Raw genomic sequence first — 12,639 nt, 5'->3', positions numbered from 1 at the left:
ATAGAGAAGCTGAAAAACCCGCTTTTAAATCGATATTGAAGATCTTGACTACAAGTTCTGACTTAAACAAATTGGTGGGTTGTTTTAAGAATACAGAAATATCTCACATTTCTTGTTAATGAATGTTTTTTTAATGAAGTTACTTCATTTGGGCAGATTCCTTAAAATGTTGGACAGTTACTCAGAGGTTTACAAATGTACTGCTATGTATTCTGTGAGTAAAATGAAATAGCCAGGCCATTCATCAGTGACCTGATTAGACAGGTTCTAAAATGCTTGTAATTATGTTTAGAAAAACATCAGAATTTTTCCTTTAGTGACGGAAAACATTTTCTGCATACTTATAACACGTGTAAGCTCCTAGAATGGTACAATAGTAAGGAGAAAGCTTCTATGGAAGTTGAACTTCATTGTAATATGGTTTTTGTGTTTAAGGTACATTAGGAACAAAGGCCTGAGAGAAAGAAATGCAGAAATGTGCCTTAGAGTTTCTTTATGAGTGTCTTTAAAACTATATGGAACGTTGGTTTCATTCATTTGTGGTTTCCTTCCTTTATCATCCTTCCCTTGCTCATCCCTTATCCTTGTACCTGAAGTGGCATTTAGCTTACACAAGAAAAATTGTAGTATAGTTATTAAAGAAAAGAGAGGCAGGCATTTTACTACTTAAGTTCTGATTCAAAAATATTCATAAACTTTGAGATAACTGAGGCGCAAATATACATATTTATTTATTTAAAATTCTAGTATATGTTTCTTTTGTGTCGTTCATCCTGTAAATTCATGTAAAAATAGTTAAGGATACAGTATTTCAGTTTACACAACCATTTTAAGAATAACTTAATCCATCAAAAATGTCTAATCAAGGATGTATTTTTTACATTATGTGAAATGTATCAGAAATAAAAAATACTGTGCCGCAAATCTTGTATTTTTAAAAGAATGAGTTAATCAATAAACTCATACAAAATCATTTTGGGTTCCTGCAGGTCTTGTGAAAATTGCTACTATATTAGCAGAATAAACCCATTTAAAGTAATAAACCTTCAGCAAATGAAATATTTTCGCTTGAGAAGCAAGCGCAATAGTTAGCATTCCAACCGCCTGTTTGTTTTGCTACAGTGAAGAATTTTTGTTACTGCACGATATCGAACTGGGGAGAAACATCTGAGAGCAGCGTTAACGATGGAAATTCGTATTGACTGTGCTCACGGAAATGCTGCTGATAACGGAATCCGCGCTGTTTCTGGGCCCAGGCGAATAGCCCAGCCTGCTCTTCGGGTTATCAGCAGCCGCAGTCATCGAGGTCAGGCTCCTCGGGTTTGCCCCGGGGCTTGCAGCTCTGGGACCACAGGTGCCCAAGTTTCAGGGGTCTTTCCGTGCAGCTGGCAAAGTGCATTGATTTGCAGACTGGCCTCGGCCTTGCTTTGTCTCTCTACATCTTGCTAACTCTGTGTCTCGTTCTTGGACAAATTAGCATATTAATTCTGCACTCACTATGGATTTTCCTATTATTTGTTGTACACTATGGACTTTTGACTTTTCAGCATCTTATTTAAGCAGTTTTCTCCCATTATGAAGCAAAAGCCACAAATGCATCTCATGCATAATTGCTGTTGCCAAAGTCCCCTATCTCAGGTGGCTTTGTCCTTGCTCTCTCCTTCTCTCGAAACTTCTCCTGTGTTTACATCTGGTTGCTGTTGCCTGATTTCACACTTAGAGTCTTGATTTGGGCTGTTTTAATTGCAATTTTTTGCTTGTTTTTAATGTTGGATAATGATGAATCACACCTTTTTCTTCATACTGGCCAAAATCAGTCTTCACTTGTTTTCCACACACAATCAAGACAGACTCCCATTGCTCCAGCTTGTCCTTCAGGGGAATTTGAATGTTTTCCCTGTGTCACAAGACATTGCCTGAAATAATGGGTGACTTCTCATCATGATCCCAGCCCACACTTATCTGCTGCAGCTGAAGGGGGTGCTTCTGGAATGCCGACCTTCCAGCTGATGGACTCTGGCTCTGGGCTCCACAGAGCCTCCATCACTGTTGATAGGCTTATAGAGATCCTATTGGTTTTTAATAACCCATTTATTGAAATGAAATTCACATGCTATACAATTCACCCACTTAGAGTGTAAATCAGTAGTTTTTCAAATATTCATAGAGTTGTATAATCATGATAACAATAAATTTTAAAACATTTTTTCACCCCCACCCCCAAAATACCCTCTTCCCCTTATATGTCACTCCCCAATTTCTCCCACCCTCACCCCCCAGCCAACCACTAATCTACTTTCTACCTCTACAAATTTGTTTGTTCTGGACCTTTCATATAAATGGAATTTTAAAATGCATGATAGTTCACGGTAAGCTGAACTTTTCCTGCCATTTTTGTGTGTGGCTATTTTTCCCACATTTATATTATCCATTTCATTGCGTGACCTTCTACCACTTCCTTCCATGCTGAACCCTAACACCTGACTTATTGAATAATTATTATTTGGCCTACTGGGGTTAGCTTATTCCTCAAACTTGAAGCAATAAAACATTTTATCATTTTTTAAATTTAGGGTGGCTTTCTCCTTACCCCAAATCAGATGGTTGCAGTGCTGATGGGCGCTGCTAGCGGACACCCCAGCAGCTACAGAGAACAGGGACTATTAGAGATGCTATAATCTGGTCCATTTCTGCTATTTATAATTTCATGACCAAATAACTATATTTTAACAAAGCAGCTTTATAGCATATAATTTCAGTTCTTTCTATGTTTCCATTCAAGTCCCACTGAATTTACTACTTTGTATAATGAAACATTTCCTACCACCTGCTACAAAGTGAGCCTTGGATAAATGTTTTAGTTTATGTGGGGGGTTATGAGCAAAGTATTTATTTCCATAGTGCATTAGTCTCAGTTATTGCTTAAATCCGGGAGTATGACAGTTCCCCATGTGAGAACTCACCTTGCATGAATCACAGAGTTTAGAATCATACTAGTGCACTAGTGCACATGTAAATCCATAGCCCATGAGAGAAGTAGCATGCCACTTCAGGGGAGAAGTGAGGTAGGAAAAAATATTATTTTATGTAAAATATGAAATTAGATTTCTACCTCACACTCTATATAGAAATCAGTGCCATCTGGAGTATGTCTTAAATCTTAAAAATTACAATTTCAAATTATTGCTAGAAAATGTATGCCCATTTTTTTAGATTTGGGGAAAGGGAGGAACAGGACGCAAACAGGATTAAGTATAAAGGAAATGACTAATAAAATTGGACTATATTTAAATTTGAAATGTGGTTTATCTAAACATAACTTAAAAGTAAATGGAAGAAAAGTTACAATGTGGGAGAATATATTTATGATACAAAAAACAACAAACACGTATAGTGCATTAAAAAAACCCGAAAAATTAATAAAACCTCAACACTGCCCTGTGAATTAGAACAGTTCTCCTCACCCAAAGTCCACCCTGATTGTTCTGAGGCTCTGAAGGGAGCTGGGGATTAGGGGTAGAGTTATCAGATTTTGAAAAAAAAGACATTCAATTAATTTTTATTTCATACAAATGGTTAATCTGGTTTTTTTGCATAAGTATTTCACAAGTATTATATGGGGCATATCTATTCTTTAGAACATCATTGATTACCTGAAATTTGAATTTAACGGGGTAACCTATTCTCTAACTGGAAATTTTACTTTTAAATTTGTGTGAAGAATAGCATAGCTCACCCATAGGGGAGTCTCCTCTCCAAGCCAAGAAAACTGGAAAATTGATACATTACATGTTTGAATGTACTTTATTGTTGAGTATACTGCTATGTAAATAAAGTTATAATGAAATAAAAATATGTATTATTCATCCAAATATATCATCACATGAATTGCCTTGAGAAGGTTAATAACCTCTTCCAAAAATCTCAATATTCCCACTTCTTAAATGAAAGGACTATATTATGTTATTATAAAAGCTCACCTATCTCTAGAGTGTGATTTCATGAAGCTTCACTCTTGCTGGTTGAAATGAAATCTGGGGATGAACAGAATACACCATATATGATCACTAACCTACAGTGATGTAACAGTCTCATTTCACATCTCTTGGCTCCCCACCTAGTGCAGTGCCCCATGAATTTTAGCTGCAACTCTATTAATGCTCTTGAGGTAGCCCTTTTCATTAAAATGGCAACATTAAAATTTATTTTAGATTAGATTCTTATCATATAAAATACCAAATCCAAAGAAGTAACATAAAATAGGATAGCCGCATTATTCCTGGTGCTGAGTTGAAGTGTTTTGTATTCTAATAAAATGGGAAAGAATGACAAGTGACCTGTCATAGAAGAGACCTCCTTTTGGAGTTTGCAGATGAAGTGAGAATGTACCTCATCAGCAAGTTAGTGGCCACTTTGCTATTATGATTACTCTTCATATTTCAGTTGGAATATCTAAACAATAAATAAAATTACATTCAACTGACTAGAAGTAAAATCTTCAAATGCACATTTTCTAGACCAGGCTCTACTTCAGTGTCTTATTTGTGTTCAGGCACATTAAAATGGAAATGATGTGAGGCTAAGAATTCGTCATTTATTTCAGTTTCTGTGACTCAGGCATTTATCCTGAGACTCACCTGCAGTGCCACTTCCTAACTGTCATTTTCCTGTAACTCCACACAGTTCTTTGTAATGTGGGGAAATGGACTGGACCAATCCAGCTGGCTTCTAGGAGACTGTTTCATTTTTGCCAAAGGAGTCAGAAGCTAATGTACAGAATGGCTGAGGTGTCAGAAAAACACCTCTACTTTTTTCTTCTCATCAGTTTTAAAAAAACAAAAAAAAAATCAGACACCTTAAATTAAAGTGTCTAAATTAACTCTTAAGTGAACCTGCACTGTATCCGTGAGAAAGGAGAATATGTTGCAGGAAAGCATTATAATTAAATTAATTTTTAAAACTTTTAAAAAAATCTTTATTATTGAACATATTACAGATGTCCCCCTTTTTCCCCAATTGATCCCCTCCACCCTGCATCCATCCCTACCCCAGACCTTCCCCAGACCAATGTCTGTGTCCATAGGTTATACATATAAGCATTTAAGTTCTTTGATTAATCTCTCTCTACCTACTCTCCCATATACACCTTCCCTCTGAGATCCCTCAGTCTGTTCCATGCTTCTATGTCTCCGGATCTATTTTGTTCATCAGTTTATTTTGTTCACTATATTTCACATATAAGTGAGATTATGTGGTACTTGTCTTTCTCTGACTGGCTTATTTCACTTAGCATAATACTCTCTAGTTCCCTCCATGCTGTCCCAAAGGGTACGAGATCCTTCTTTACAGCTGTGTAGTATTCCATGTGTGTAAATGTCCACAGCTTTTTGATCCACTCATCTACTGAGGGGCACTTGGGCTGTTTCCAGATCTTAGCTATTTGCAAACTGTGCTGCTATGAACACAGGGGTGCATAAGTTCTTCCTAATTCCGGGTTTCTTAGGATATATTTCTAGAAGTGGGATCAATGGGTCTAAAACATTTTCTATGGTGTTTAAAGTGTTGTGAAAGAAGCCAGGAAATATAAAATGCTTTAAACTAAAACATGGAACTGTTCTTTGAGGCAATTAAATAATTAGTGTCACTAATTTTTAAGATGCCTACATTATTAACTTTTCCTCTCCTGATATTGAGATAAAATCACAATTAAGAGTTTATTAAAGAATAGTAGACAGATAAAATTATATCAATTGTCTCATAAGTTTATGTTTCATAATATCCTAATTAATTTATATGTGTATTTAAAATACAAAATTTGATGGAGATTAAAGATGGTGGTGGACTGAGTGGAAGCTACACTGAGTCTCCCAGGACAAAACTGGAATTACAACTAAAATGTAGAAAAATCATCCTGAATAATCAACTGAAGATGAGCTGGAGAGCACCCTCATAACCCAGGAGGAAAAGGGGAGATGGCATGTAAGAATAACTATTGGAAAGGAAGAAATTAAGCTTTCATTATTTGAAAATGATTTGATTGATGACAGCCTACATGGTAAAGCTAATAAGAGAGATTTTAGAGTTAACAAAATAAATATTTAAAAATTAACAGAAAATTACACTTATCAAATGTAAATAAGATGAATATATAAAATTCCATTCCATTTTTAAATCCACCAACAGATAGGAAACACAGAGTAGCTAATAATATATCTAACAAAAGTTTAGTTCTTTATATCATAAAATTATAAAACTTTAGTGAAATACATGAAAGAAGACAAGTACTGAAAGGCCTTCCATATTCTTGGATAGTAAAACAAGTCATTCTTAAAAATCCTCTAATGACTTATAATTACCACCCGAGGGTGATAAAGGAAAGTATACCCCACTCTCAACTGTCAGGAGCACATTGTGATGAGGCTCTTCCAAGTGTCTTCCAAGAGTTTGCAAGAGAACAAAAGTGAATAGTTAGAATCCACATTAATCAGAAATATGTAGACGGTCTCTTTATCTAAGAGCCCATCAGCTTCCATCAAATATAGACATTAGTTTTATTGTTTTAACAGACAATAAAATTATAGATACAGATATAGATATAATTATTATCATTCTGTATCAAGAAAAAATTTTATAACAAGCAGCTTCACAGGATTCTACTTGAAAAAGTAAAATATTTAAAAATTAACATAACAATGACATAATATGAATACATTCATCAAATTCAGTTACCTTTAGATTCACTTTTTTGTCTAAATTTCACCACTATCATAACATATTTCTAAACATTATTATTTTAAGTTATGAATCAAGCTTAAACATGACAAATTTAACGTGGATGAGCCACCCTTGTCTGAGTTAATTATTTTTTCTCAGGTTTTGCTTCTTTTGGTGTCAGATTAACAGTGAGTCCTACCCTTGACAGTACATACTAAATGCATCCTTATTTATTGCTTAAGAGAATGAGACTAGATTGGGGTCTGGAAACATTAAGGTAATGTTGGAATTTATTATTATTTGATTTCATTTTCTAGTCTGACCAAATACACCGTTTTTGTTTATTTGTTTTAAATTTCATATCTAAATCAAGTCACCCAGTGAATTCATATATTTCTCTCTATTTAAAGACCATGTCCTGTGACACTGCCTCACAGTTCATTCTCCCTCCTGTTAGCATCCCAGGTTCATATTTAAACTGCCATTTAGAACAAAAAGACAAACACAAAAATTAGAAATTTATGAAAAAAAGCTAGCACGTATTGTACATTTCAGACTCAGAACAATTGCCTGAAATATGAGTAGACATTAAAAATCCATGTTATATCCTCATGCTAGGTGGCACTGCCTGAAGAGGTGGAATCAGGATGACTACCAGACCACTCATGAATTTGGGGATTGTCAAAAGGAGACTCAGTCATTGAATCCAACACTATTCATACCAATATGTCAAAAATAAGTACATTTTTGTACTTAAGGAGAGGAACTGATAATAGATGCAGAAGCAGTTCAAGGGCCAGATATTGATGACCACCATTAATTATGGGAAGAACATGAGAACAAAGTAAATATTGCACAATGGTTCCTGGATTTTACGGTTCACAGCATGAGGAGATGGAAGCACTAGCCATGCGATGTACTACCATCGCTCACGTTTCCTCCAGTAACCACAAAATCATCATGGGAAGAATTGCTCAGGGGGGCAGTGGGTGGGGAGAGATTAATCAAAGAACTTACATGCATATATGCGAAATCCATGGACACTGACAATAGTGTGGTGAAGGCCTAGGGGGTGGCAGATGCTGGGGGAAGGGGATCAATGGGGAAAAAGGGGACATCTGTAATACTTTCAACAATAAAGATAAATGAATGAATAAATAAATAAATGAATGAATGAATGAATGAATGAATGAATGAATGAATAAATAAACGAATGAATGAATGAATGAATGAATGAATGAATTGCTCAGCTGGCAGTCAGGAGCTCCAACCCAGTGAAGCACAGAAAATAAATAGTTGGCTCTATTTGCATATCTTATCTGTTAGATTAAATAAGATTTTCTTCTGTTTCTCTTTCTTCTTTTTAGCTTTCAGTGTCTTGGCTGTCTTTGAAAACTGCTTGTAGACTTGGCCCTGATCTGTCACTCTTCCATAGGCCCGCCAGTCTGGAAAGGGTCCGGAAGGTTATCTGCTGCTCTGCTAGGTCACGCTCCCCGCCTAACCTCCTCGGGTGCTTAGACCGTGCGGGGCAGCTCTGGGGGAGAAAGGAAGGGACGAGAGCTCAGGCTTTGCTCTTAGTCAGACCTAGGCTCTGTGTGTGAATTTTATCAGTTTAGCCTGGAAACTAGGCAAATAATAATTTCCACCTGCATTTTGTTTACCCATAAAGTGGCATTTTAGTTAAACTTTGTAGTTCTTATCGGGGTTTAAATCTGAAAAATGGTGATTTCCTCTTTATTAGCTCTTAGGATTTTTATGGCAAGGTAAAATATCGCCCTATTTGCTTTTATCATTTATTTTATGTTTCTCCTTCAAGGAAATGTACACAAGTCAATTTCTCTTCAGTTCATTGAAGAGCACTGCCAAGTATTCCCTCGGTCAAGCTCCACCCCAATTTGTTAAGCTAAAATGTCCATACTATGAGATGATAAACTGTTTATAACATTATTTTGGGTGGCTCATGGACATGAAACAATGTATAAGTTTAATTACTGGGTTAATTTTTGTTCAAGGCCTAGTACTATATTAACCAGTGATTTAGAATAACGTTTTCTCTGCAAAAGGACTTAAAATACTTCATATGCATAGGTATGGGAACAATCATCACTATGGTACCCTTGTGACATTTTGGAAGCACTACTTATACAATGTTTTCTGACCACTATCCTAGTCTGTCTCCTACCAAAAACCAATTTTCTCATAATCAACAGAGATGTTGTTTCAAATGCAAACACATCTATATAATAATCTACCCTGACGTGAAAGATTTTAAAATGATCATGAATCACACCTAGGATTTGTTTACTTCCCAAAAGAGCTGAAGCAGACCTAAAATGTTACCAGTAACCTGCGGTTTCAGCAGCTATAAAGAAAGAAAAAAGACTTCCAGAAATGTGAAGGAAAAAAAACGTAGCACTGTCAGCCCAGGGAAGAAAACGTTCGTCAAAGGACAGGGCCCTTTTTAACACCTGTCTTTTTCTTGATTTCACTACTGCAGGAAAATATCCTTTCTATATCTATGCCACACATCCACTTAACGTTGTAATTTCTTTTCTGAATTGAAAGTCTGACAGTAGTCTTCCCAGCAATAGAGCAAGGTCCTAAGAATTGTTATTTTTATATGTTAAATTTTAATAATCCATAGAGGATAACACACAGTTTCATAGCTGATTTAATGTTTTATTGATATAGCATTTCATTATCCACTGGGCCTTTAAAAGGAAGAGCTGTGGGTTTCAACAGAACATTCTGTATCCACCCTTACCTGCAGGTCTTACGTCTTGTTTCTTCATAGTCCTCAGGTCCATAAAATCGTCTTTTTATCCTCATATTCTGGAAACAGGGTTCTTCCATTTTTCTTGTTTGGTTTTCATTATTGCAATATTTTTTCTTAAAAATTATGCTTAGCATATTTTTGTGTTTTCTGTTCAATTTGTTAAACACTAGGAGGTGGTGTATTCTGTGCAGCGTGATCCCAGTATTGAGTGTTCTCTTATTTTAGAATAAATTTTCAGAGCAAATTTGGCAGTGACAAAACCAAATTGTTTCTAAAGACTTGTATTGGTTTTAAACACAACAAAATATTTTACAACTTTGAATCAATGACAACCTTGATAAAAAATAAATAAACTAGACCATAATAGGAAACCTGCATTCATTTTCTAAATGTAGCTATCACTCCAGATGTGCATTATTCTCTTGAGCATGCTTCATGTGTTTTCATCCTTGTGAAAGCTTGTCAGAAATGCAATTTATTCACACATTCTATCCCCAATTGATAGGCTTTCACTTGCTGTTAAATTTGGCCATCAAGTTAAATCCAATATGGAACTTATTCTGTCAGCTATCAACTTGTCAATTTATATTTTGTAAAATACATTGGTATTAAGAGGAAGTATTACAAGTTAAATGTAAATGAATTTATTAAAAATTACATTTCAAAATGTCTCCAAATTTTATTCTTACTAAATATACTATAATTTTTAGCTTTCCTTTTTTTGCTATTATCAGAAGAAAAAACCAAGTATAACAAGGATGTTTCAAATATATAAACAAGTATGTGCTATTGTTTTTATTTATATATGGCTGATATTCATCTACCAAAAAGTTTATAAACATATTCTCCAGCCCTGGCTGGTGTGGCTCAGTTGGTTGGAGAGTCCTCCTGTACATTGAAAGGTTGTGGGTTTGATTTCCTGTCAGGGCACATCCCTAGGTTGTGGGTTTGATTCCTGGTTGGGGAAAATCCAGATGTTCTCTCTCACATCAATGTTTCTCTCTCTCTCTCTCTCTCTCTCTCCCCCCCCCCCCTCTTTGCTCTAAAATCAGAAAGCATGTCCTAATGTGAGGGTTAAAATATATATATATTCTCCAAAACAAAACATGACTCATTCACTAGTGTCTAATACTTGACCACAATTCGACTTGATTAGTGAATAGGTACAAATAAATTATAAGATGATATTTGTTCATTTTCTGTAATGAGTTTTCAGATACTAACATTTTATGTCAATCTATAAGTATACATCAGAAATATTTCAAGTACAGGTATGTTCTGTGTTCTTTTCCTCAGAATTCTTCCAGTTATATTGTTCATATCAGCCCATACATGCACTTCTCTTAGCATGTTATCTCAGGTATGAGAAACAATCTTTTTTACTTTGGAAATGTATGGCTTTACTTTTATCTTATTTAATCCAAATATAAAGTAAACTTAAGCTAGATTGGTTGAGTATGAACATAATTTATTTATTGGAAAATTAATTTAAAATCTCAAACATCATTCAAGCAAAAGAAGCATTCTCCATGAGGACATCTCAAGAGTGTAAATCCATTAGCAAAAGATGATTTTTGCTGAAAACATACATATATATATGTATGTATATCAGTAATTATAGAATTTTAGTGTTTGAACAGAATCTAACCTCTGGTATGTAATGCTCCTATTTGAGCACACACGTGACATGGAAGGTATAACATTTTCTCCATTACTCTCCAAGATAATATTTTGTCTGTTTTTCCCCTTTATTGTGTTTGGGTTTTTCTGGGTAAAAGACACTATTAGAACAGGGGTGCAAATGGGTAGAAGTAGGTAGAGCCCATGGATTTTTTTAAGAATATGCAAATGTTTAAGTATAAATAGGTACCAGGAAGTAAAGGCCTCTAGAAGTGGGGGTCTAAGAATCCTTTGCAAGGCCTAAGATCATTCCAAACACTAACCCACTGCAATACCATTTCCAATTAATTATCCAAGAAAGCTGTACCGACAGAGATCAAAGCCAAGCAAGCTATACATTACTGACTCTTGTGAGGAGGAGAAGAGACACATATAAACTGATTGTCACAAAGTGTGTATACAATACATTTACTATGCACAGCTCATTTTATGTTTATCGGTGTTTCCACTACTCAGATCTGAAAGATGGGCTACCAAATATTTAATATATAAGGTGTAAACAAAAATGTACTGACGAATCTCAGAGGGAAGGTGGGGGTGGGTGGGTGGGTAGGTGGGGAGAGATTAACCAAAGAATGTATATGCATAGATGCATAACCCAGGGACACAGACAATAGTGTGGTGAAGGCCTGGGCTGGGGAGTGGGTGGAGGGTGGAAGGGGTCCACGGGGATAAAAGGAGACACCTGTAGTATTTTCAACAATAAAGTAAAAACAAAAAAAAAGAAAAAAAATGTACTGACAATATAATTGAATATAAATTTTAAAATATTGAATGATAAACTAACCAATTCATTTGCAGCAATAAAACAAAGAAAACAAATTATTGCTATGAGCAAAAAATAAACTTTCACACACGAAAAAGAATCCTATATGAATGCACGAATTTAATTTGTTCTTAATATATATATCTGCACTGGGGAAAATGACAAGCTGATTCTGAACATATTATGGAAACACAAACTAAAAATAATGAGGAAGAGTATTGATAGTTATAACAGAGAGAAGGAGAGTTAGTAGTAGAAGAAAGTCATGAGGATACCACCCTGGTAGAAAGGTCCATCATATGTAGGACATTGGGGAGAAATAAGGAAAACCAATATCTGAGATAATTACAGATTTACACCTCTTTAGTTTTAAAGTCTTCCATCCATTATCGCTCTTCTATTGAATCATGTCTCTTTACAGACATGCCCTATGATACTAGCTAACTGCTAAGTTCCTTAAGTACCAGATCCATATTCAACCTCTTTTACTGTTGTATGTGACATATATGCTTATTAGTATTATGTTGCATGAATGAACATACATGTGTGTGTATATATGTACCTATATATAATGAATAAACAATTTCCTGATAATGTTTTCCTTTTATAAATATAAATTGTTTATAGTGATGCAAGAAAAATAACAACTACTCTATAAGTAATCAGAAATGCTTTCCTTTGTGAATTTGTGTGAATATCTAAT

The 12,639-nt window shown here is 35.1% G+C and overlaps 1 pseudogene; it reads left to right on the top strand.

The window, feature by feature from the left end:
- The first annotated feature begins 1,185 nt into the window (after window positions 1-1,185).
- The window catches only part of LOC107545910 (ras-related protein Ral-A pseudogene), a 31,301-nt pseudogene continuing 19,847 nt past the window's right edge, over window positions 1,186-12,639 (top strand).

The sequence above is a fragment of the Miniopterus natalensis genome, chromosome 3 (assembly GCF_054644295.1).
Source record: "Miniopterus natalensis isolate mMinNat1 chromosome 3, mMinNat1.hap1, whole genome shotgun sequence".
Lineage (NCBI taxonomy): Eukaryota > Metazoa > Chordata > Mammalia > Chiroptera > Miniopteridae > Miniopterus > Miniopterus natalensis.
Note: the sequence above shows the minus strand (reverse complement) of the source record. Positions and strands in the feature narration are given on the sequence as shown.